The sequence below is a fragment of the Corvus brachyrhynchos genome, unplaced genomic scaffold (assembly GCF_000691975.1).
Source record: "Corvus brachyrhynchos isolate BGI_N302 unplaced genomic scaffold, ASM69197v1 scaffold80, whole genome shotgun sequence".
NCBI lineage: Eukaryota > Metazoa > Chordata > Aves > Passeriformes > Corvidae > Corvus > Corvus brachyrhynchos.
This window is the reverse complement of record NW_008236769.1, coordinates 8,394,357-8,418,287: the sequence shown is the minus strand read 5'-3', so window position 1 is coordinate 8,418,287 and position 23,931 is coordinate 8,394,357. Positions and strand designations below refer to the sequence as shown.

The window sequence follows — 23,931 nt, the reverse complement described above, 5'->3', positions numbered from 1 at the left end:
CAGGAATGCGAGGGAGGGCGTGGGGGATAATGATGGAGCGTAGCGGTGTTTGTCATGTGAGATCCTTTTGAAATCCTGAACGACTCCGAGGGCAAGGTTAGCAAATGAAGGTTTATTTTACTGCGCAATGAAAGCCCGTCTGGGAGGGAAGTCGTCTTGTTAGAAGATTGGTGCCATTGACAGTCGGGTTTAGTAGGTGAGCTCCTCGGGAGCCACGGAGATTTTGTTCCAATTGATTAAATGCCAGTTTAATCACAACTGTTCACACAACCGTGGAGTAATGAAAGGGCAACATTTTTAGCATAGTAGATGGGTGAAAACGGGCCACTAAGGCTGAAAATATGACAAGACACACCAAAGTACTCATTAAGCTTCTTAATTGGGAAAATAATGATGCCCTTTTCAGGTGTACATTACCATCCCACATTTCTGAAATACATGAACACATACGGGCCTAAGGAAAGTCAATATTATGTAAGATGTCGAAGTAAGTCTTCTGTCTGTGTAATCCTGAGGTTTTCTTCTTTTTGTTCTCTGCTCAACGTGTGGCTCCTGGAGTTCCAAAATGCAGTATGTCATCCATGTTGGCTCACACTGCTTCTTTTGTGCACAACATCTTCAGTCACTGGAACTATGATCGTCTTTGAAAAGATGATCCCTCAGTACCGGATGTAGTCCCATTTAGGCCTTTCAACAAGTTAAGTCTGTATATAAAAAGTACATCTCATAAGAAACATGAATGCAAACACTGCCTCCCAGCCTGTATACTCAATTTCCTGATACAGAGCAGCATTATTAATTTTGTTTCAGCTAGGGTTTGCCTATTTTGAACATCCTTAGCACCTAATTTAGTCATAAATCTGATTAGACTAGTCAAAAGTTAAGTATGCAGGATTCTGTAGCTATGTGAGCTACCAGCGTTCTCTTAAATGCTGCTGAGGCAGTAATTGATGTCGTATGAACGTGCAGTTAATCAGTTACTTTCTCCAAACCTTGCAGGAGTATTTTGGGAGAGATCTAAAGAAAAAGTAGTGCTTTAAACCCTGTAATAAAAGGACAGAATTGTTCTCTGAACCATTTAATTACTGTTCAAGTTATTTTCTTGTTATGAAAAATTGAAACTGAAAAGCTTTGGGGGAAAAATCCTGCTGACTTTTTCTGCTGAGTCATTCCCCTAGTTTATCAGAAGCATTTCACTACCACTGTAGCACAATTCGCACCAATCGCAATCAAATCTCCTTTTGTTCAGGAGCTCAGAATTTGAGTTCCCCTTTTCAAGGTAGAATAAAATATACTAAAATATGGGGCACCTGAGATTTGTCTGTGGTAACAATTGGCACCAGTTTAAATCAATCTCCATACAGTCTTCTGCACATATCCTCAATGTATTAGTAATGTATATCATCAATATGAATCCACTTACCTTGTTTCACCCTTTCTAAACATTTTCCTCTGAAATCTCTATAGAAGGAACAAATGGTCAGAATATTGGTGTTCTCGTAATGGAGCAAGTCAGAGCATGGAGGCCAATGACATTATTCTGAATATTCACTTAGTTGCTGTATGACATTTCAAATTGACAGTTCTGGTTTTGTGGTCAGATCTCAGGAATCCCGACAGTGGAACTTTTTTGTTTGTTTGTTGGTTTTTGTTGCGTTTTATTTTCCTAACAACCAACCCAGTTCTGATCTCCGTTTGGCAAGCATTTCAGAAACAGCTGGTACATAACCATATGCTGTGCTGGCACTGCTGTGAGCTTATTTCCCACTTGTCCTCCTGGTCAATCAGAGTTGCTCCATGTGCTGAAGGACAGCTGGTCCCTTGGCATGTGAAGCAGCTAATGAACTTTTCCTCCAAAAAGCCATAGGGATAGAGCATGTGAACTGCAATCAGTGGCTTTTCCTTTCTGAAGTGCTATCAAAGATGGAAGTTTTCTATGGGAAACCGTTTGTGTCCTCTGTGTGATAACCTGCACTCAGTGAGAACAACTATGTGGGTGTGCATTTTAGGTGACAGCACTTGTTTGAAAAATGAAGGCTGAATGATCTCTGTTGAAAAGAATGCTAAACCACAACTGAGTGACTGACGGACTTGTGCCTTTAGCTGTCAGCCTCAGCAAGTATCACCGTTTCCCTTTTTCATTGTGATCCCTGCTGAAAGGGTCTCCAGTAAATTTCTAAAAATGTATCCATTTCATTATATAGTGTTTTTTCCTTTGAGGAACCTGCTGAAGGAGAAATTGCACAGCAGTTCAATATTACATAGCCACAGCTTGTAAACATTTTATTGTCAGCCATTCCTCTTACTTCCTTAAAATCAGTCAGTTTATAATATTCCCTAAAATTTCCTTGTAGGTGCAATAAAAATCCCCTGATTTTCCCTGAGCAGGGATTATGTATGAGTTAACTTTGAAAGTCACGATAAATAATCATTAGACAGTCCTGTTGTTCACAGTTCATAAACTGTTCATATAAAATGCTTGATAAAAACAATCTGCCCATTCAGCATTTTAGAAATGGTGATATAGTACCATTCATGAGGGAATACATGTAGTTTGAGAACTAAAAAGATCATCTAAGTGTGCAGGATCTAAATAAATACATAAATTCATATATGTTTTTAAAATCTAGAAAATTGATAGACCTTAATGTAAGCTGAAACAGAGAATATGCAACAGACACCTGATGAGTTCTATTTGAAATCTTGATGCACAGATTCAGTTATAATTATCTATTTGAAACTACTTTTCTTAATTCTACGAAGGCTTGCCTAACTTTTTTACTACTTTTCAGGGTCCATTTCAGGTTTTGAACAAAAACATTCACACCTCCTAGAAGTAATAACTCGGTTCAAATGACACATTCAAAAGGCATTCCTCAGCACTAGATCGGGTTTCAGATTCCTTTTTACTGATCCCTCTTTCCTAATAATATCCCTGTGCAGTGAAAAACCAAGCTGTAGGTACCCACAGGATCAGAGGGCCACTCTGTTGTCAGCATCTACAGCAATAAATGGAATGTGACATTATATTTTAGTGGGACTTTCATTAGGCTACAGTTCAACTTTTTCCTTTCAGACTTGTCTCAAAGAGGTTTCAATATCTTTAAGAGGAACACACTAGCATGGTGAGCTTGGAAGATCTGAGTCACTTGAAAATTCAATTACATAATTCAAAGTAAATTTATTTTCTGTTTTATGCAACTTGATCACTATAACCTCAAAATGTATTTTTGTTTTCTTTGAACACAAATTGCATGTAGGAAACTGCCACAGAAACTGCAGGTCAGGCAGTGCTGTTCTGTAACAAGTGTCTGGGCTCGGTGTTGGTATTTCTTTAGGACTCCACTTTTTTTTTTTTAATTATTTTGTTTCAGTGTTACTCTTACCCTTTTCATCCTGCAGCACTAACAATTGGGAAACCCTAATAATACCTTGAGAAACCTTTGGGCAGTCCACAATAATACATGAACAGGACTCTCTCTCAACACAGTGCTGTGTGCATAGAACAGACCACCTGAGGTCTACTGTAGAAAGTATTCAGAGAAGATGATAAAGATCCATGATAATTGCCTGCAGCAGTTTGGACAGACAGCCAAGCAGTACAAAAAGATAAAGAAAATGCAAGCGTTATACTACATAATGACTGTAAAGGTCCAAGTACCCAGATACAGCATTTGAAACCACACACCGAGGAATAGCTTTCACTTGTGGCGTAATGAAAGGACTACAGGAAGTACAGTGTTACAAAAATGAAATCATTTTCACAAGTGATGAAATACAAAGCAAGTGTTACATGCAATTGCATTTTAAGGACAGTTAGTCACCATTAAATATACCAGTTTCTCAAAATCTGATCTTTTTTGTAATGCATATGTAGAAGAATTTGATGTCATAATGAGGTATGAATTTAATTGCATTATATTTGTTGCTACATCAGCTATTGTCAAGCTATTAAGTTAATTACATGTTAAGTTTTAAACTAGATGAAACACATTGTGACATCTGTTTTTTTCCTATATACTCCAGAATTACCATGTTGGAAATGTCTGAGGTTTTGGCAGCTCACTGTCTCACAAATAGTTCATGAATACAATTAAACATCCTTGAGTAGCCTGCAGCATCAGCATCCAATCCTTGCCTTGTTCATCAGAAATACAATTATTGTTCTGCACTAATTCCACCAATTTTTTTTTTTTTTTTTTTCAGATATTGGCCATATTCTCAGTCAGTGAAAATGTTGAAAACAGACTTGAATGCATTCTCCTAGCTGACAATCTGGCCACAGATTTTGGAATGAATGTCCTACGATCTTTATTAATCATCTATATAAATGAAAGGCGAAGGAAACACTTGAAATTTTATCGCGTTCTTAAAGCACTTGCACTAAAGGTATTATTCTTTTCCTTAGCATTTTCGTAACAAAATATTCTGTTGCAGACCCTGGTAATAGAAAAGTATTCCTTTGTGTATTAATAGCTTATCGTCCTGCAACTTTTACATTATGTTTTGACTGATCAAAAAAGTTTTCTTATCTGATCCCATAGTAAAAACTGCAAAGCATAAAGGTTGCATGTTTTCAGATGCTTAAAAAAAAATGAAAAAAATCCCCCAGACTTCATTTGAAAGATGAGACAGGTGAAGGAATCTGTATACATGAGTTACAGGCTGTAATAAGATTATTATTGTTGTTCTTGTTAATAATAATAATAATGCTGATATTTTTATGTGTGTGAACTGTTTTATCTGTGTGTGGGAGCAAAAGGAAAAATGGCCACTGCTGCTTTCTGGTAGAACTGATAGGCTGGGAAGTGCTGCCATTAGAAATAACTAATTCTGTAGATATCAAAGGGCTGTTAATAGTGGCTGATTAATACCTGTAGCCATTACAAAGAGTTCATATACAATGGGGGGAAAGTCAAGTTTGACAAAAGCAGCATTTTAAAAGGATATTGAATCCTAACCAAAAATATTACTATTTTGATATTAGGGGAAAAAAATTGGCAGTACATGCAGAGCTCTAGTATCTGCATTTTCAAAGCTGTAGCTGCTCTGGGAAGAGATTTCTAGCTGGTGTGATTGACTACAGGGCTGTCAGCCTGAAATAGAAACCATTTGAGCAGCATGAAAGAAGGAGAGGGTATTTTTCTCTCAAGAAGTAGCTAATATTTCAGTATTTTGCAACTACACTGATATGCTCTCTAATGTATATTTCATGATATTTTGGCTTGTAATTCTAAGTGAATTAGATTTAGATGCTCATTTAAAGAGTTACTCATTGGAACTTGTTAATGGGAAGAAAATTACCTCACTTTCCAAGGCCAGTTTATGTGTTTATGCTGAAAAGGTGTTTTCTCTCAAGGGAGTTATCTCTGCTGAGATGAAAACTACTTGTTTTCTGGTTTTATTAGGATTTTTTTGTTAAAATAGAGGTGTCTTTTGAGTTTGGTACTGTTTCAATATCAACTGTGAAGAAGCAAAAAAGCAGGCGTAGCTTTAACTGGCTGAACAAAAATTGCTGTCTTGGTGTTAAAACACCCCCCCCACACACATTTTGGCAGTTGAAGAGGTCATGAAATAAAGGAACATTTAAATGCCTAAACCCAGCCAGCTTTTCCAGGTGTAGAGAATTCATTTGTAGGGGTCATTTCCCCTAAGAAAGTAATATTTTTTTTCTTTGAGGCTGACTGCAGGCCCTACTGTGTTCACATAACATAGGGAGGAGGCACTAAAGACCAAGCTAATCAAGACATTCAGGGTGGCATATCAGAGGAGAATATTAAATGGCAGGATTCGGCCACAATTACAGATCACAGATGAGAATATAATCCTACAAGGTGGATTGCTTGAACATTATTTATTAAAGGGGTAAAATGAATGCAGTAACATTAAATAAGAGAATAGATTATTTCTCAGAATAAATATTTTCCTCCTAAATGTAAATATCAATATTCATGGCATTGAATAAGAATTGATAGCCAAGGGCATCACTTTCTGGCTTATTACACTGTTTTGATTTTATAGATTTTTATTCCTGGGAGCGTACTTTCACAGATGCATATGCTTCTGTACAATGAACAGTATTTGACTTCGAAGTTTTCCAGGTAGGAAATTATATTCCTAAGAAACAAGCTGAATTCCATGTTTCACTCTTGGGCATAAAAGTGGTTTCCGTATCTGGAATCGAAGTATTGCTGTGACAAAAAATATTATGGCAACATTTCTTCCATAGTCAGTGAAAAACTATAAGGCCCTGTAAAAAGGGATTGAGGGCACCTGTGTGAGGCACCAGCTTCTCTCCTCCGACTGCCTACATCTGCCAGCTGATCCAGCACTCCCACATGCTGAAACGGAGAACTGCTTGGAGCTCATCAGTGCAAAACATTTTTGAAAACCATCTGAAGAGTCAGCAGGTTTGGCTTTTCCAGAACAAACTCTTGACATCAAGACATTTTTACAAGTAGGAGCCATGAGAGGCTCCCACTTCACATCCACATGACTGTTCTTTCATCCCACTCCTCAAAACTAGTGCAGCTGCATCCAGGTTTCCTATCGGGGTGGTTCTTGGCTTCTGCTGCCTCCTGATGATGCTAGGCAGTTGTTGTTGGCCAGCTGTGCTAACAGTTAAGTACTGTGTAGTCCTGTGCAAAGGTACCTGTTGGTTTGGGCATTTGTCCTGGAAGACAGAAATGTTTTTTCTAGGTCTAGGTCTAGGACCTTTTCAGTCTTGAGTGAGCTGAACTCACAGATTCTGATTTTCCCAAGGAAAGAGCAAACGGTAGAATGCCCATGGATACAGGCTACTCTCCATCCCTCTTGTTGCAGCTAGGTTATTGTTCAGAAAGGAAAGACAGAACCAAGAAGAATATAAAACCAGACCCAAACTCCCTTTATCTTGTTGCAGAAGATCCTTCTTTATAATGACAAGTCTAAAAGTCTTGGGATTCAAACTCTGTTTCCATTTATATGTACGCAGTTTACTCAATTTTGCAGTGCAAACTGTGAATACTGTCTCTATCTCATGAGCGAGTTACTGAGAGTTGAAAAGAGGGAGATGTGGACCTCATCCTAAGGTAGTCTCTACACTGCTGGTTAGACCAGTCTTCTGGAAGAGCTCACTCTGCAGGCAGGGTAAGAGTGCTAGTGTCAGCTGGGAGTACTAAATGGAATTTGAGCTGAATTCAGAGCTATTCATGGATGTTAGGTGTGGGAATGGCCTCTCTGGGGATGAACTTAGGCATTTCTTTCTCAATTACAGCTTTAAGAGTTCAGTTTGGGATACTTCTAAGTATCTGAGGTGTGGGGGAGGGTAGAGTCTATAGAAAATTTTGGAGTCCAGAATATGGAAACCCTAGTAAATTTTAAGCTCTTCTATGTAATGTTAGGTGACCTGAATAGCTCTCTTGGATTTTAGACACCATACAGACTGGAGCTATTACAAAACTGGTAGGAAGACCAATGAGCAGAAATAGGCTCTTACAACTGAAACATGTTTTTTGCCCTCTCATCTTCAAGATACGCACATTTGGAAAAAGTAAAGAAGGCAGTTTCCCTGCTTACAGTCACCCAGTTTTAAATGAGGGAGTCATTTCCCGTAGGTTGGATTGAACTCCTTATTTGATGCATTCCCTGTGTGTCTGTGCAGTTTTCCTTCTGTGAATGGAGTTATCAATATATATGATACTATAATCCATGTTCCTTGTTTCATAGATTCACCACCAACTGCCTGGTAATGTATCATGCAGTGAAAGTGAGGTATTCAGCTGCAATTTTTTTTCAGCAAACTCGTTAACTGACTTTTCTAGACAGTCACTGCTTGTCATTATTTGTGACAAGGGAGTTTTGAAAACTGTTACATGAGCTAGTGGTAGAAAGTACTTCCAATGTACATTAAAAGTACTGCCTCATTTGTTTTACAAAGAAAATCCTAGCAATAGCTCAGCTGAAATTTAATAACTGCCTGGTTTCACTGCTGCTGCTGGTCTCATCCAAAGTCAATTATAAGTGCTTACATTTTTTCAGTGATTGATCTCCGATTTGGAATGTGTGATTGTTTGCATTAACTATTCTGCTTTTACAATTATGTACAGTTATGATACAGATGTACAGATGATAACAAGCTCCCATGATTTGGTAATTATTTTTTTTTAAACTGTAGATGCAGAGAACATTTTAATTGCTTACCACCCCATTTCAGGGGCTCACCAGAGGCATGTCTCACTGGGGCAGGCAGGTTTTGAGTTTATGCAGTTGTATGTTAAATCAACATTCTTTTTTGCTTGTGATGTTGATGGGGGGTGGGGGGGATTTTCTTTTAATTCAATAATGATTAGATTCTCCAGTGCACTTCTCTTATTTTTCATGTAGATTTTGTAATGTCATCTGAGATTATATTCCTTTGGCACGCCTATCATTTGCATACACATAAGGCACTGAAGGCGCTCATTATTTTCAGCTAACAAGTAATCTTGTTCCCACTTAATTTGAAATACATTGTTCTCTGGATCCTAATTTTGGCTTTTACAGTTACTTGCTTCATTGCATTTAGATTACGGTGCACCATGTTTTAATACATCATATTTAAAACCTGCAAGATAAAGCATCATAATAAATAGATGCATAGATATAGTCACAATGGAAATATGGCAGCTATGGAGGTTGACATGATTTATCACCTGTCAAGAGTATGTCATCCTTGGCACGGTGGACAGTATGGTGCTGCTCTGTTGGTAAAAGCTCTGTCTTTCCACTGGTCTTACCAGGCTCTCAGACTGCCCAGGGCTGAATAGAGAGGTTGTACCAAAACATTGCTGCACTCACTAGAACGGTGACAGAACTCTCTACAGACAGGGTCTTGTGATAATATTATTGCAGCAGCAACCCATTCCTAGAAGGTGAAAAGACTTATGGAGGTGCATGCACCTGCATGTTCCACTTTCTTAACCCTTGAGCTGCTGGACAAATATGCCAGTGTCTCCTTGCCAAGCGATAGCAAACCACTCCTTCATGTGGGAGCAGCAACTTCTGCTAATATTCGTGCACCTCCTGAATTAGTAATTTCCTTTCATGTCCAGTCTAAGATTGTACAAGATGGTAATAGTGGTATGACAGGAATTGTCTTGTGGGCTGTATTTGGCTGGAACAACACCCATGGTAGTGTATCATAGTTGCAGACAGTATCAGTTGCTATTTGCAGTGGCTGAATATCTTGGTAAAAGATTAATGTAATGCCAATGGAAAAAATAAGTTTCATAATTTAAGTTATCTCTTTAGGAAGGTTTTATCAAATACAGCTGTGAATGCTCCTTTCATCTTGCATTAGGGTTGTTTCTTTCAGCTCTTTTTCCATGTCTTAAGATAATCAAAAGAGCCATTTGTACGTTACAATATAAGGGACTTCACAAGAAGCCACCACAGAATATTTCCATTAATATGATACTGGAAAACCTGCTTCTGAAGATTAAACATTAGTTAAAATATTTAGGTTGCATTAAACAATATGGTGTACATTTGGTTTTTGTCAGAACAGAATGCACCCTGTAAATCCCCATACCTGGAAGGTCTCTGTGGAAGGACCATATGAGCTCTGCCGTATTTCGACAGGATATAGCATTTATAGAATGTTCCAATAGTCTCCCACCTTCAGCATGCTGACAGCTTAGTTGAGGACTTCTAGAAGGCACAGAATAACATTGATGTAGCCAATTGGCAGTTCAGAAAAATGTCAGATAAAGTGTTACACAGAGATGAATCTGTGTTTACTTGGTTAATATACACAAATTCCTTATTTCCTTGGAAAGAAGAAAATACTGGTGTTGCAAAGTTTGTTGCAGAGGTGCATAAAAGTGAAAGCAGAAATCCATAAATATACATGTATATGCTACAATATATTCACATCTATAAATTATACAGGTTTTTCAGCAAGGAGTGGTGAATGGTACATCCCTGCATTTCTCAGTATAAGTGTACATAATTTCCATGCGTGTTTCAAGAAATCAACTGAATGCTTGAAGGTGAATGATAAGGGAGTGAGGGTTGTGGAGGACTGAGATAATGCCAGGAGTCACCTGCAGGGTATAGAAAGGGCGGAGCTACCAAACCTACTATGTCGGACCTCACAAAATTTGAATATTTAAGTTGTCTCAGTGCTATTTAATATATTTTTCAGTTTCTCATGATCTCATAGATTTCTTTTGGTGGATTGCCTGTGTTTTCCAATCACAGGGAAATAATGGTTTACCATGATAAATATTCTTTCAGGAATGCATGTTATTAATCTGCCCCTTTAAACACTGAAGTGTTAGCTGAGCCTTAAATGTGTGCTGAAGTCTTAATTTCACTGAGATTTAATCACAGGTTAAAATGGTTTCCTAAGTTAGAGCCAGAAAAGTAGACAGTTTACAACTAAAGGACAGGAAGAAGACAACCTGGTTAGCTCCTAGACTGCATTTGTCATCCATATATGAACGTTTACAAATCCATTTTCATACAAATTTGGGCAGAATTAGAGCTTGGTAAGAGAAGGGAGTATATCAAAGCCTGCCTCTGAACTTAATTGAACTTAGAAGTCACTGAATTGGGAGAATTGCTTCAAACCCATCTTGTACAAACATGGTTTGGAATGACCACAAGATGCTGGGATAATATCCAAAAGATAATTAGTAAAACAAAAGCTACTAACATATTTCATGATGTGCATCCTGGCAAGCAGCTCAGCAAAAATTCATATTGATAAAGCCATTGGGGTCTGGGTCACCAGTGTTCAGGCTCATACCTTTAAATATTGGAAAGAATTACCAGGAATTGTGTAATGCACCATTTTCATAACAACAAAGTTTCTATATTACAGAAGATAATGTATTATTATAATGCATAGTTTTGATGATGTATAAAGAGAATTTCTTGCACTTACCAAGAACACAGAAAATAAAAAAGTAAAGGAGTGGTCCATTATGAAATAGATTAAATAATTTGACGGAGAATGTATTAAAATGTATGCTTTAGATTATTTTCTGTGCTATATCAACAAAAATATCATAACAGAAACATTTCAAATATAAAATATGTGATTAATGTGCATAAATTTAGCTAGTGTATACAAAATAGAGACAACAGTAAAACAAAAATAGAGACAATTTCAAGTAAGCAAGAGGGACCCGGACATGCTCAAGAAGTGGGCACATGGGAATCTCATGAGGTTCCACATGGTCAAGTGCAAGGTCTTGCACCTGCTTTGGGGCAACTCCTCGTATCATTGCATACGGGATGAATGGACTGAGAGAAGCCCTGTGGAGAAGAACTTGGGGGTGTTGGTGGATGAAAAATTGGACATGAGCTGGCAGTGTGCACTTGGAGCTTAGAAAGTATCCCAGGCTGCATCCAAAACAGCATGGGCAGCAAGTCACAGGAGGTGATTCTGCCCCTGTACTCTCCACTCTGGTGAAACTCCACCTTGACTACTGCATCCCACTTGGGATCCTCAGTAGAAGAAAGCCATGGACCTGTTGCTTTTAAATGAAAGGAGGGGGGATCCAGACTAGTTGTAAGGGACACATTTTTTACAATTAGGGTGGTGAAACACTGGAACAGGTTGCTCAGCGAGAAATTGGATGCCCCATCCCTGGGAACATTCAAAGTTGGGCTGGACAGGGCTCTGGGCAACCTGGTCTAATGTAAGATGTCCCTGCTCATTGCAGGAGGGTTGGACTAGATGAGCTTTAAGGGTCCCTTCCAACCCAAACTAGTCTATGATTTCATGACTGCATATCAGTTCTGATCCTGAAAATATTTTGACTTGTGAATAATTTTATTTCCATATTCTAGAGTTTGTGTAAAAGATGTGCCACATTACAGGCAATTATGCAAATCAAAACTTTTTTGTTGTTGTCACTGTAATTGTAGTTAAGTTTACTAGTAAGATACAGCAAGGAACAATGGGCTCTAAATCCTTGCTTAGTTTTTTAGATCCCATATTTGTGTGCTATTTTCTCTTTCCTAACTTTCAGTATCTCTTTCTCAGCAGCCACCCAGTGCATGATGCATTCAGTTCACTACTTTCATGTGATATATCTGATTACAGTGTCAGAAACAAGGTTACTCAGTGATTCAGCCTGATGGAATTACTGTTAGTATTTGGTAGTGGAAGTATTTGGATCAATTTCTCTATAAATACATTGTGAGGAGAATCTTCAAAAAGAGCTAGCATTGCTGTGCAGATTTATTGTCTCCATTTGGATACTTGTGATCATAAATAGGAATAAAATGTGTTTTATTGAAGTATTCTGTATGAAAATTTGCATCTTATGAAACTGAAAAAACACATTCAATGATTTGAAATTTTGAACTTCACTTGAAATCTGAATTCAGATTTAGATCCAAAAGTAGTAAATTTTCTAATTAGCAAAACTGAAATTTCTGTCTGTGATGGTAGCTCTTGCACAAGAAAAGAAGGTATAGAAGCTAGTAACAATTCCACCCAACTAATATTTTTGCCATAGTTATTTCTCAAATTGCTTTGCAAATTGACCTTCTCTCATTTTGTAAAGGAAAAAAGTGAGACACAGAGAGAGAAGGTGATTTACCAAAGGTTTTACAGCAGGCCAGAGGCAGGGGTCCAAGCAGAAGCCCTGTCTCTGCTGCCTGGTTCTGCCATCTGTCCACCAGCACCATGGTGCTCATCAGTGATCACTGGGAAACAGAAATCTTCTTCAGCTTTTGCCATAACACAGGCCATTTCTTATTCACATATAGATATTACTTTATGTGACTGGATGAATGAAAACAGATGAAAAAACGGAAGGAAAATCCCTTCCATTTTCAAGATGAGAATCTGAAACATTATAGTAAAATGTATGATGCCAGAGAGATTTATCCCTCTGTGATCTCTTACTGTTTTCTTAAATGAGCAGCTTCTCTCCATCCAGCCATGGTAATTCCCTCTTCATTCCTATGCAAAGAATCAGTTTAGACTGATTCATGTACTTTTACAGGCAGCCACCAAATGAATACATTGCATTTCACTGAGTTTGCAAATGCTGGTTAGGTCACAAGTTGCTTAGACAAAAAAGGTTCTATCATAAACACTGGTCATTTTCACTTCTCTCCTTCTCCTTCTCACGTGCAAGAGGAGTGAGATTCATCAATTGACAGTTATTTGTGAAATAGAGAGTCTTGTCTCTTCATACATCATACACCAAATTAACTACGTTAACTCAGCTGCATGGATTTTTACAACCCATTTAACGATACTATTTAAAATGATGTATGCTTATACTGGTATGAAGGTGTTTTACACTGCCACTGGTTTTCCTTCTGCTAAGGAAAAATAAGCTATTCTTATACAGCTCCTAAACTGGAGAGGTACAGCTTTAACTGTACTGACATAGCTAGGTCAGCACAAGGTCTATTGTAAACAAGGTCTATGTTGCACAGCTAAGGCTAGATTACTCGGGTTTGCAAAAGGTCTGCCTACAGAATATGCACAACCAGTGTAACTAGTTGTGTTTTAATAAATACTAATAACACATGTCTAATTACCACAGTTCATCTCGACATTTCCTGCCTGCCTCTCACAGAATGACTAAGCGCTTCTCTCTCACCACCGAACCAATTGCTGGCTACACACTATTATTAGGGGCGGTTCTGCATAATTTTCACAGTTATAGTACATGTCATTTCATACTTGTGGACTGCCAACAAGAGAGCACTGTCCATCCAGAAGAGAAATACTGCCTGCAATCGCTTTCAAGGGCTGAGAGAGGCAAATGTTTACTCGCAGGCACAGCTTTTCTGACTGTGAATAGTCCCTGTGCTTTCAAAGGGATTAAGCCTGGTAGTAAGTATTTGCAGAATCAATGCCTTGATCAGCATGCTCAAATGGTTAATTTTGCTCTTTGCAAATGTGTTTGAAGGATGCTAAAGTAGTGTCATGATTGTACACATGGAGGTTAGGTCCTGTTTTGGAATTTCATTTCAATTTTTAAAAAGCTTTCGCAAGCAAACCCCCGCTGTTACATTTACTCCAAAGTGTGTTTTGTGATGAATGTAGTGGTCAGAATGTCACACAGACAAATACTTCAGTAGAAACATGCAAATAATCAGAGAGAAATGTGCAAGTAATCCAATTACAATGTTCCAAAGTCTCATTAAATAATGGGATCTAGAAACTGTGGGTTAGATTTATTACTGGAATGAACAGATACCATTCATAGAAATTGTAGGCTAATTGAAAAAAATTCAGTAGAATATATGGATTTTATGGAAAGAAAATATCATTAATATCTTTTCTGCCTTCTTTTCCATTTCCTCTTAACATGCAGCCAGTTCCTACTCTCTGTTTTTGCCCTGTTGTCTTGCTGTCATCTTTTCCTGTCTACACCCTTTCCATAACTCAGTGCAGCACTAGATCCAAGAAATCAGTTTTGCCTGCTACTGTGAAATCTGTGGTGGTTTTGAGTGCTCCTCTCAGCCAAAAATCAACTCCACAACTTTGGCTCTTCTTGTTTCCCCCTGTGATTAATCCTTTATAGATCACTAAGGAGTTGGGCCACAGAGGAGCTCTCTTTCTCTCTTGCAAAAGGAAATGCCCTCGAAGGTGCCTTGAGCCCCTTCCAAGGAGCTCTGGGAAGATAAATAGCATGTCTGTGCTGTCCACATTGATCAGCTGCAAACTTTGCACCTACTTCTTATCTTCACTTGTCCACAAAGCCTGCCTGTCACTGTGCACATGCAAATGCAGCCTCGATAGCTATATAAATGAGAAATTCGGATGTAGGTGATAGCTGCACCCATACCTCAGCTCCACCTCTTTGCAAGCATGGTTGATGCCCCTCCACTCCAAAAAGTTGTTGAGACCCCCACACTGAAGATGTACTTGGTGTTCAGCACCTGAATTATGAACATATTTCTATATTTTGGCAGTGTGATTAAAACCGGTCACATCATAGGGAACAGGATTTGTAGAAAATTTTGCAAAGAAGGTAAGGTTATGCTACAGCAGTTGTGCATTGCATGAACTTAATGATGTCTTTGTTCTGTGAACTCTAAAATCTAGTCCACGGTAGAATCAATACATGTTGCCATTATTTTCACTAATGTATGCACATAAATAAGAGTATAGGGAGAAGCTGTAAGTATATGTGATGAGGTTAATGAAGCCTTTGATAATACTTCACCTGGTATTTTCATAGTTGAGGTACATTTAGGTACTGATAAACATCATTGAATGTTAATAACTTAAAATTAATAATCCAAAAATGGAAACTGCTTACCAACAGCAGTTCAGTATAAAAATTTAAAGCAATGTCATACTGCTGCACAAAAATAAACATCCTATGAGGATGTCATAGGAGAAATGCTGTATGTAAATAAAACCAAACAATCCTTCCACACTACTTAGCTTTCTGAAGGTCCAAACTTAAAAATTGCTCATGTTCTTGTTTTTTCTGCAGATCAATGAGAGCAGGAATCCAAGGACAAGCAATAAGATTGATTGATTCCCTTCCTTGACAGTTCAGGACCAGAACCACTAACTGATGCTGCAGAGAAGTTCACTGTGCACATTTTTGATCCACATAATGTACATAAGCCTAGCATGTTCATAAACTAAGGGAGTAGGATATTATTTACCTGAATGCCACTGAAAGCATTTGCACTCACAAAAAAATATAATGACCTCCCTTTTAATAAAAGTAGCACATGACTTCCATCAACTGGGACTGAAAATTTAAAATCATAAAATCCTAGAATATCCTGAATTGAAAGGGTCCTACACTAGGATCATCCAGTTCAACTCCTGGCCCTTCACAGCACTATCCCCAAGAGTCACATCATGTGCCTGAGAGTGTTGTCCAGAAGCTTCTTGAACTCTGTCAGTCTTGGTGCTGTGACCACTTTCCTGGGGAGCCTGTTCCAGTGCCCAAACAGCCTCTGAGTGAAAAGCCTTTTTCTAATATCCAACCTAAACCTCCCCTGACACAACTTCAGGCCATTCGCTGGGGTTCTGTCAGTACTGCAGAGAAGAGATCAGTGCCTGCCCCTCCTCTTCCCCTCACAAGGAAGCTGGAACTGCAATGAGGTCTCCCCTCAGTCTCCTCCAGGCTGAACAGACCAAGTGACCTCAGCTGCTCCTCACACGGCTTCCCCTCAAGGCCCTTCAGCATCTTTGTTGCCCTCCTTTGGACACTCTCTAATAGTTTCATGTCTTCCTTTTATTGTGGCAGGGAGAACTGCCCCCAGGACTAGAGGTGAGGCTGCCCTAGTGCAGAGCAGACCCTTCCTTGCCTGGCTGGCCATGCTGTGCCTGATGTCCCCAGGACAGGATTGACCCTCCTGGCTGCCAGGGCACTGCTGACTCACATTCAACTTTCTGTCGACCAGGGCCCCCAGGTCCCTTTCCATGGTGCTGCTTTCCAGCATCTCATTCCCCAGGCTGTCTGTACATCCAAGGTTGCCCCATCCCAGGTGCAGAATCTGGCACTTTTCCTTGTTCCCTTCATATGATTGATGATTGCCCAGCCCTCTCATTTGTCAAGGTTTCTCTGCAGGGCCTCTCTGCCTTTGAGGAAGTCAACAGCTCTTCCCAATTTAGTGTCATCTGCAAACTGATTGAGTATACTAGCGGTATATAAGGGTCTGCATAGCAAAAGCAACTTAAAAAGAGATTATTTGGGGCAACATTGAAATAGTAAGGCATGTCCCTCCTGACCCAGACTGTCACAAGAGCAGCATACAATAGAAGACTAGACTAGGATCCAACAGCCTGAGTTCAAATCCTTCTATTCTTGATCTGCTCAGCAGTAGTGAAAAAGTCAGTGTATCTCTCTGTTTCCCTTCCCACTGAAGTCCTTGGTTTCTCCTTTCTGTGTTTTGACCTTTTTGCCACCTTTGACTTTATCTCTTTGGAGCTGGACCATCTTTCCCAGTGTTCCCATAAAGTTTAGTAGAATGTGTCTCTGGATCTTTGTGTGAGACTTTAGACACTACCACGATTGTAATTTGGCAGGAAGGAAATTAATTTCTTTCTTAGGCAGGGAAATGATCCCAAATATATATTAACGTCTGAGACTTGAGGTTCAACAAATGGCTGTTTGCTTCTGTGGCGTCTACTTCAGCATGCCATTGACTTCACAGGATGTATGCCGAGGACTGGAGCTGTACATATGCTGCAGACAACTTGCCTTTGGCTGAAGACTACAGAAAGCTAGACTGGCATTAACAGCTGCCTGAAGCACAGATTGCAGTAAAGTATATCATGTTCATATCATCATTACATACCTTGGATTCCACTGTAAGCCTGAAGTCTGGGGGTGAGGAGAACTGTTTGGGCCATAAATACATTAGCTCAGCATGATGAACTGTGTGGATCTCTTCTTCTTAAGGGAAAAGAAGAAAGTACTTTTATTCCACAGTCACATTCTTGGGACTGCTATAGTGCAAATCAAGACAGGAGTTTTTTGCTTGTCACAGAAAACTTGGAGACATTTCTGTCTGTAACAGATATTACTGATAATCTCAATACATGTATATCTGAGGCAAGGTTAAGTGTAAATCTTCATTTGCAATCAAACTCAAATAATAATTCGTGAGTGTGCTTACAGCTACATCTGCAATAATAGTTATTATTCATTATGCATTTTGTGGAGTGTTGGCAATTTTCTTAAAGGGGAATAGAAGAAAAATTTTATAAACAAGTAAGAGATAATTATTAGGAACCCAGGGAAAAGAGAATTTTGGCTTTTATGATGCTTGGACACTGTGGCGAAGAAATGGACCAAAGGCACAGAGAATCAAGGATGAGGAAAAAAAAGGCATGATGCTTTTATGAGGGGAGGACTTGGCAGCAAAAGAAATGTTTCGCCTTCCCTAATACTGAATTTTTCATATGGCCAAAATGAGCATAAGGGGAAAAATAAAGCCAGAGGTAGAAATCCATCTGACTGAGAATGGATCCAAGAGATTCTTCTTTGTTGTTTTGTTGTCAAAGTTCAATACATAGTTGGAAGATACAGATTTTTAAAAATAATGCATATTTTAAAGAAATTGTATCCACAACTACCAAAAGCAAGTTCAGCATGAACAGAAATGTTGCACTGCTTTCCCTAATAAGGGAAAAAAGGGCATAATATGATGTCTCTGATTGAAAACATGTTCTCTTTTCTCTCTTGTTTGCTGTCAAAGTCTAACAAACTTATTTGCATTCAGTTCTCCCAAAATTTCTGATAATTTTGTCACTTGCAGCCGAACCTTTATGCCTTGAAACACAGCATCACCAGCTTGTCCAAACAAAGTCTTAGCTGCACCATTTACTGTACAAAAACAGAGATTAAATAAACAAATTCTGAAAATAGGGCATTAGGGTGTTTGTTTGCACTTGGAAATCATCACTATTTTTTACCTTACCAGAAAAATTGCCCCACAAAGCAATTTCCGACCCTTGATTCAGCATGTTGCTTCGGCATCGTTCCCAATCCCTGTTAATCCTGAGCATAAAAAACACCCGAGGCTACTGCGTGCTGCTGCAGAGCACCACACTGTGGGTCAAAGGGACAGTCCTTCTCACCTTTCTTTACTGCCCTCTATCAAACAAATAACTTTGAGATGTTGAAAACATTTGGAATTAATAGAAGAGACCCTACCCCCACGTGCAGAGTGTTTCCAGCGAGCGGCACGGGGCTGTGCAGGTTTCACCTGCGCATTAGCTCATCCGTGGGCAGTTCCAGCAAGGTTCAGAACATGAGGCCCTTCTAGCAGGGCTTGCAAAAGCTAATCCACAAAATGTTTCTGCTAATCGAGTCATGTGCTTGAACATGTGGAAATTAAAATGTAGCTGAACCTTTTTATCTAATTGATAAATTGAGCTTTGTGTACTTCAGCTGAAAGCAGCGGAGGGGACCTTCCCACTGCACAACGTATTTGTTGGACTGTGCATGGACTGAATGGGCAATTTAAAACAGGTATTTATTTAGTGCATTTCTCTGATAGAATATATTGAGTGTATTTCTCTTCTTTAATTCCAATACTGTATTTCTCTTGTACATCTATCTATATCTATTTGAGCATGTTTCAATGATGTTTTAGCATGAGCATCTTGAGGATATTTTTATACAAATGCAGGAGCACATGTATTGACAGAATGGAACGTTGGGGAAAAAGGAAACATTCATGGATATTTTTTTCTGTAAACACAAGTAATTTACAGAAAGATCCTCTGTAAATGTTATCAGTTTGTGCTACTGTAACTATTACTATCAAATGAAGTAGGAACATTGCAGTAGCTCCTGAGGGCACTAGTCATAAATCAAGTCTGTAAGACTCGCTGCAAGAGTATCAGTGGCTCCAGAAAAATGTTCTGCTGGGGAACGGGGGAGGCCGCCAGGGATAGCTGCTTGCTCTTTCTGCTTGATTAGACATCCAGAGCCTGACGAGTACAGCTGGCCTTGTCATATGCAACATGCCAAGGCCAAACATGGCTGACCATGGAGAGCTGTTCTTAACTCATGAAGTATGGCCCTAGTCCTGCAAGGACTGCAAGCACAAGCTTTCTGAGCTGTACAAAAGCATATGAGTAATGCCCAAGTCATCTAGCAGTAGACACAGAGCTGGATTAAACGTATAGGTGCCCACATGCAACTTTTTTATCTGTTGACAAATCTCTAAAATTTGAGCAGGAATTAAGGCATTAAATGTGGAAACCCTTTTATAAGCGAAAAAAGAGAATGCATTGACATAGTTTGAAACAGAACTACCCAGAGTTGTGCCAAGGCACCTGGTAGGGCTCAGGTTGGAAGATCAGCCCAAGCACAGATGAAACTACACAGTGAAGCCCCACACACTTTCCCAGTGAGTTATCACTGTGCTGCAGCATTACAACTGCAGACAAAAATACCGCCCTGCAGCAAGCATGAGATGAGTGAAGCAACACAGTTAGTGATGCAATCTTGGAAGTGCCAGCAGTGACCGAGGTTTTCCTTTTGGTTTCTCTGTGCAGAATCCGGGTCTGAGAGACCCTGACATTTAATTCTGGAACTCCCCCTGTGATATTCACGCACTTCCCTAAACTGGATGTTGCACAAATTGAAATGAGTGTCTGTGCTTCACTGATCATTCTGTGGGAAAATGTGTCTGATAAATAAGTTTACTTCCTTTTCCCCCCTCAATTCCTTCTCTGTACTAGATTTTGCATAAACAAAATCCCAAATACCATATTCCCTTGAAAATATTTTCCCCCAATCAGATCTTAAATTTCTACTCCTGGCCTCTGATTCCCGTTCAAATGTTGTATGAAGAATTAAATATCTAAAGTGTAGAAGCTGATAAAGTCAGACTGTGAAGCACTGACAGTTTTTGCAGCTGTTTTTGCAGTGCAAGCCTGCGTCCTTTCCGTTTTTACGAAAACACGCTTTATCCTGTTTTATTATGGCTAAACTCCTGCAGATTGTCTGCTTCAGGGAAATACTGCCCCGTGACCTGGCAGGAGTCCCTGCCAGTGATAACCCCATCCCTGCCGGGGGCCCTGGCTAATCGCACCTCCCCAGCCTGCCGGCCCCCTCGCCCCACGCCCTGCGCAACCAAGACATCTGTATTCACTATTTAACAGAGTTATTCTCAACAGCAACTTGTTTCCAATATCTCCTTACAGTGCTGCTGGAGAATGAAGCCTGTCACAGCTTTCCGTGGTTACTTCGCATTAGCACAGAGCTGTTTCTGTAAATATGCAGCCTGAAAATACTTGGTTACAAACTCCCATCCATGCAGAGCTATGACCGGATTTGCAAAAACGTGTGGAAAAAAAAGATGAAAATTTTCAAGATTTCTTTACTGCTGCTGAAAATGAATCATCTATACATGAAAATTATGAAAACTCAAAAAATGGCACATTAACATACATCTAAAGAAGAACTGCATAACAATTATATAAATACTAAGTCTGTACCAAGATCTAAAACATAATTACAGACTCAATTTTCTGACAGATGAAAGAGACAATTTTCCAGAAATTTGGTTCTTTCTATGTCTTAAAGATACTGAATAAAACCTTTCTTTTTAATTTTTTTTTGTCCTGCTACATTGCTTCTACTAATCAGGAAAATTCCGTATTTTATTTCATATTGTCTTTAGTAATACAGTTGCTACCTGGAGAATTATGGCAACAACAAGATATTTCAGCCTTGATGACTAGGTAAAATTAAAATATGGATATGGTAAAATAATTCAAGTTATTGCAAGTATAATGACAAATTTTCTCATGATTTTTAAAAATTTTAACTCTTTTTTGGTTTAAATTATATGTTTATAGTAAAGGCCTACTAAAATGTTTTGCTACTACTGTCTTGAGCCTTGTGACCTTGAGCCTGGCGTAAGGGAATTTATTTTGAAAGTAAAACTGAAGACAGTCACCTCATTTAAAATTTTTTCTTGAAGGCTTTACATACAACTTTTAAGTGTTAGTTTCCTCCCTCAAGAGCAAGTGAGGGAGACAGAACAGAATTTCAATCTTCAAATAAATGTAATCAGTTCTCAGGACTTGTCACTAAACTTAGAGTTTCCTGTGGATTTTCAGCCTTCTAGGTGCCCATTCTAGCTGTCCCTTCCTCATGTGAACTAGTAGTGTGGTGATCACTAGAATTTTAATTTGATTATTTTATTTTATACTGCATTTTGGTACTGTTTGTGATAGATACAGTAAAAAATGTGTCAGTCCAGGTTTTGCATGAAGCAGCAATCAGCCACTCGCAGGTTGGCATTAAATGGCTGTGTGGGCTGGATTCCTGAAACACCTGAGAAGTGTTCTTATGTCTGATGTTTAAAACGTATTTATGCATAGCTTCGCTGAGCGTGACAAGGCTCATATGAACTAAAGGACTAAGTGGCATTTCTGAAGTAGTATGGATGCTGCCAGTTCTGAGGATGTAGTGTGACAACATGCAAAGGTACCCAAATTAGAGGCAAACAAGGTCACAACTAGAAAACAAGCCAGTGCTGCAACTGAATTAATCCACCGTCTTCCCCAGACTAATTGGCCCTGCTGAGAGTGAGTGTGCTCATTAGCCCAGGAGCAGCAGCAGCCTCATACCCACTGCAGACCGAAGGTGCTGGTTTTGACAGGCAGAGCTCCACGATGCACAGACGTAGTAGTTTGCACAGAGGGTCCTGGTGCAGCATGGCATGGCTGGAGGGGACACTGGGTGACGCTGAGGCTCAGTGCCTGCACTGCCTCAGTCGGCAGAGGCACGCCTTGGTGGCGGGTTACACCAGCCCCAGAGGGATTCAAGACCTGCTGCTGGCAGATCCTGAGCTGATAAACTCCACCAAGGCTGCCTGGCTTCGCTCCAGCCCTGACTGCAGGAGATCCAGGCTGGAGCAGGAGACGTGTGGGGCAAGGCAAGGGTGGCAGATGTCAGTGCCAGGCTCAGGGCAAGGAGGCAGCAGGAAGCTGCAGAGGAGGGTGTGGAGACAGAGAGGTGACAGTGATGGAGCCTGAGTTTTAAAAGTAAAATCTTAGAGGTTTTTCAGAGCAAAGAAACCTGTCAGTGAATCTCCAGGAGTAACTGGTGGAATCCGCATGGACTATCAGGCTTCATCTCCTCTATTCATCAAAACCAAGACTGGGTTCTTTTAAAAACTGCCCATGCTGCATTGGGATGGGGTTTTCTGCTCAGAAAAAATATGCTTTGATAATTCATCTGATCAGATGGAGAAAGGCAGAAGTAGTGAAACCTGAGAAATAAAAGGGAAAGGCAAATCTGCTCAGGAATAGGACTGATCTGACAGTCCACCTGGACAGTGGACTTTAAGATGGGAGGAAAGGCTGTAATCTTAAAGTTGTCTTGGTATGGTACCCAAAGAAAGTGTCACACAGTTGGGGCTGGTTGTCACCCTGACTAGCAGGTCTGCTTCTTCATCAGATGCTTTTAAAAATAAATAATTCCTTCTAAACCACATCCTAATATATTAGTAAACAGTGTTGGAAACTTTTCAACATCGTTTTATCCTGTTGTGGAAGCACATAGTAACCATCCAACTACTAATAACACATTAGTTTGGAGCTCCTCCAACTAAGGCAACTTTGTACTTCCTAATAGAGAACTTTTGAACACCTTAATATCCATTTTCATGGTATCAGGCTAGAATTTGCATTTTTTAAAATTAACTAACCTCTTTACTCCTTTGAAGTACATATCTGTTTTAATTTCACTCTGATGGGTCTTGGGTCTCTTATAGATTGTCCTTTAAATCTGGATTGCATCCGTGGCCAGGATGATCCTCTGAAGGCTGAATTCCACAGTTGCCTCTTTGTGCCACACAACTTCTACCATTATATGGGTTTGCTGATATTCCTTAAAAGCTCTGTGACTTCTCTAAAGTTGTGCTAAACTATTCAGACCCAGTGAATATGCCACTGCTAGAGGTGCAACCTTGAGACACTGAGCAGAATCTTAGTGTAAATGAGATTCTTGTGCCTAAAAAAGTCTAGGACAACATGCTGCCCTGAATTTCACTTTTGCTTTGGATGTGATAAAAGGATTTTCCTTTGCACTTTCGGGGGAATATATTTTGGGCCTTATACTGCTAGACTGGTCTTGGTGCAGAAGACACGGTGGGAAGATTTAAGAAATGTAAAAATCTGTTCAATAATATTTCATTTGTCTTTAATACCTGCCTTTTACGGCCTGTAAAAATCCTAAATGTTTGTTTTATAAGTCACAGTCCCTGTGTAAGAGGTAAAAAACATCTGTAGCACATTGCAAGACCATCCTGTCTGTACAGATGGCTGTATGCAAAGGAGAGAAATTACCACAGCAGGTCTTGGGCAGCCTTTACCCCTGCACACTTTGGAACTCTAAGCCTTGGTAAATTCAGTGGGGTGAGAATAGGGCTTCAGTGCAAAAGATACTGCTCTGGCCAAGCATCTGTCCCACATGGAAACACGAACAC

General features: G+C 39.5%; 1 long non-coding RNA gene across 2 annotated transcripts; it reads left to right on the top strand.

The window, feature by feature from the left end:
• The first annotated feature begins 6 nt into the window (after positions 1–6).
• Positions 7–21,194, top strand: LOC108445060. Of its 2 annotated transcripts, XR_001859804.1 has the most exons (5): positions 7–697; positions 4,207–4,389; positions 6,022–6,101; positions 17,128–18,950; positions 20,636–21,193. It is a non-coding gene; the product is annotated as an uncharacterized LOC108445060 (long non-coding RNA). The 2 variants fall into 2 exon arrangements; XR_001859803.1 differs by having other exon boundaries at positions 7–4,389; positions 20,636–21,194.
• The last annotated feature ends 2,737 nt before the right edge of the window (positions 21,195–23,931 follow it).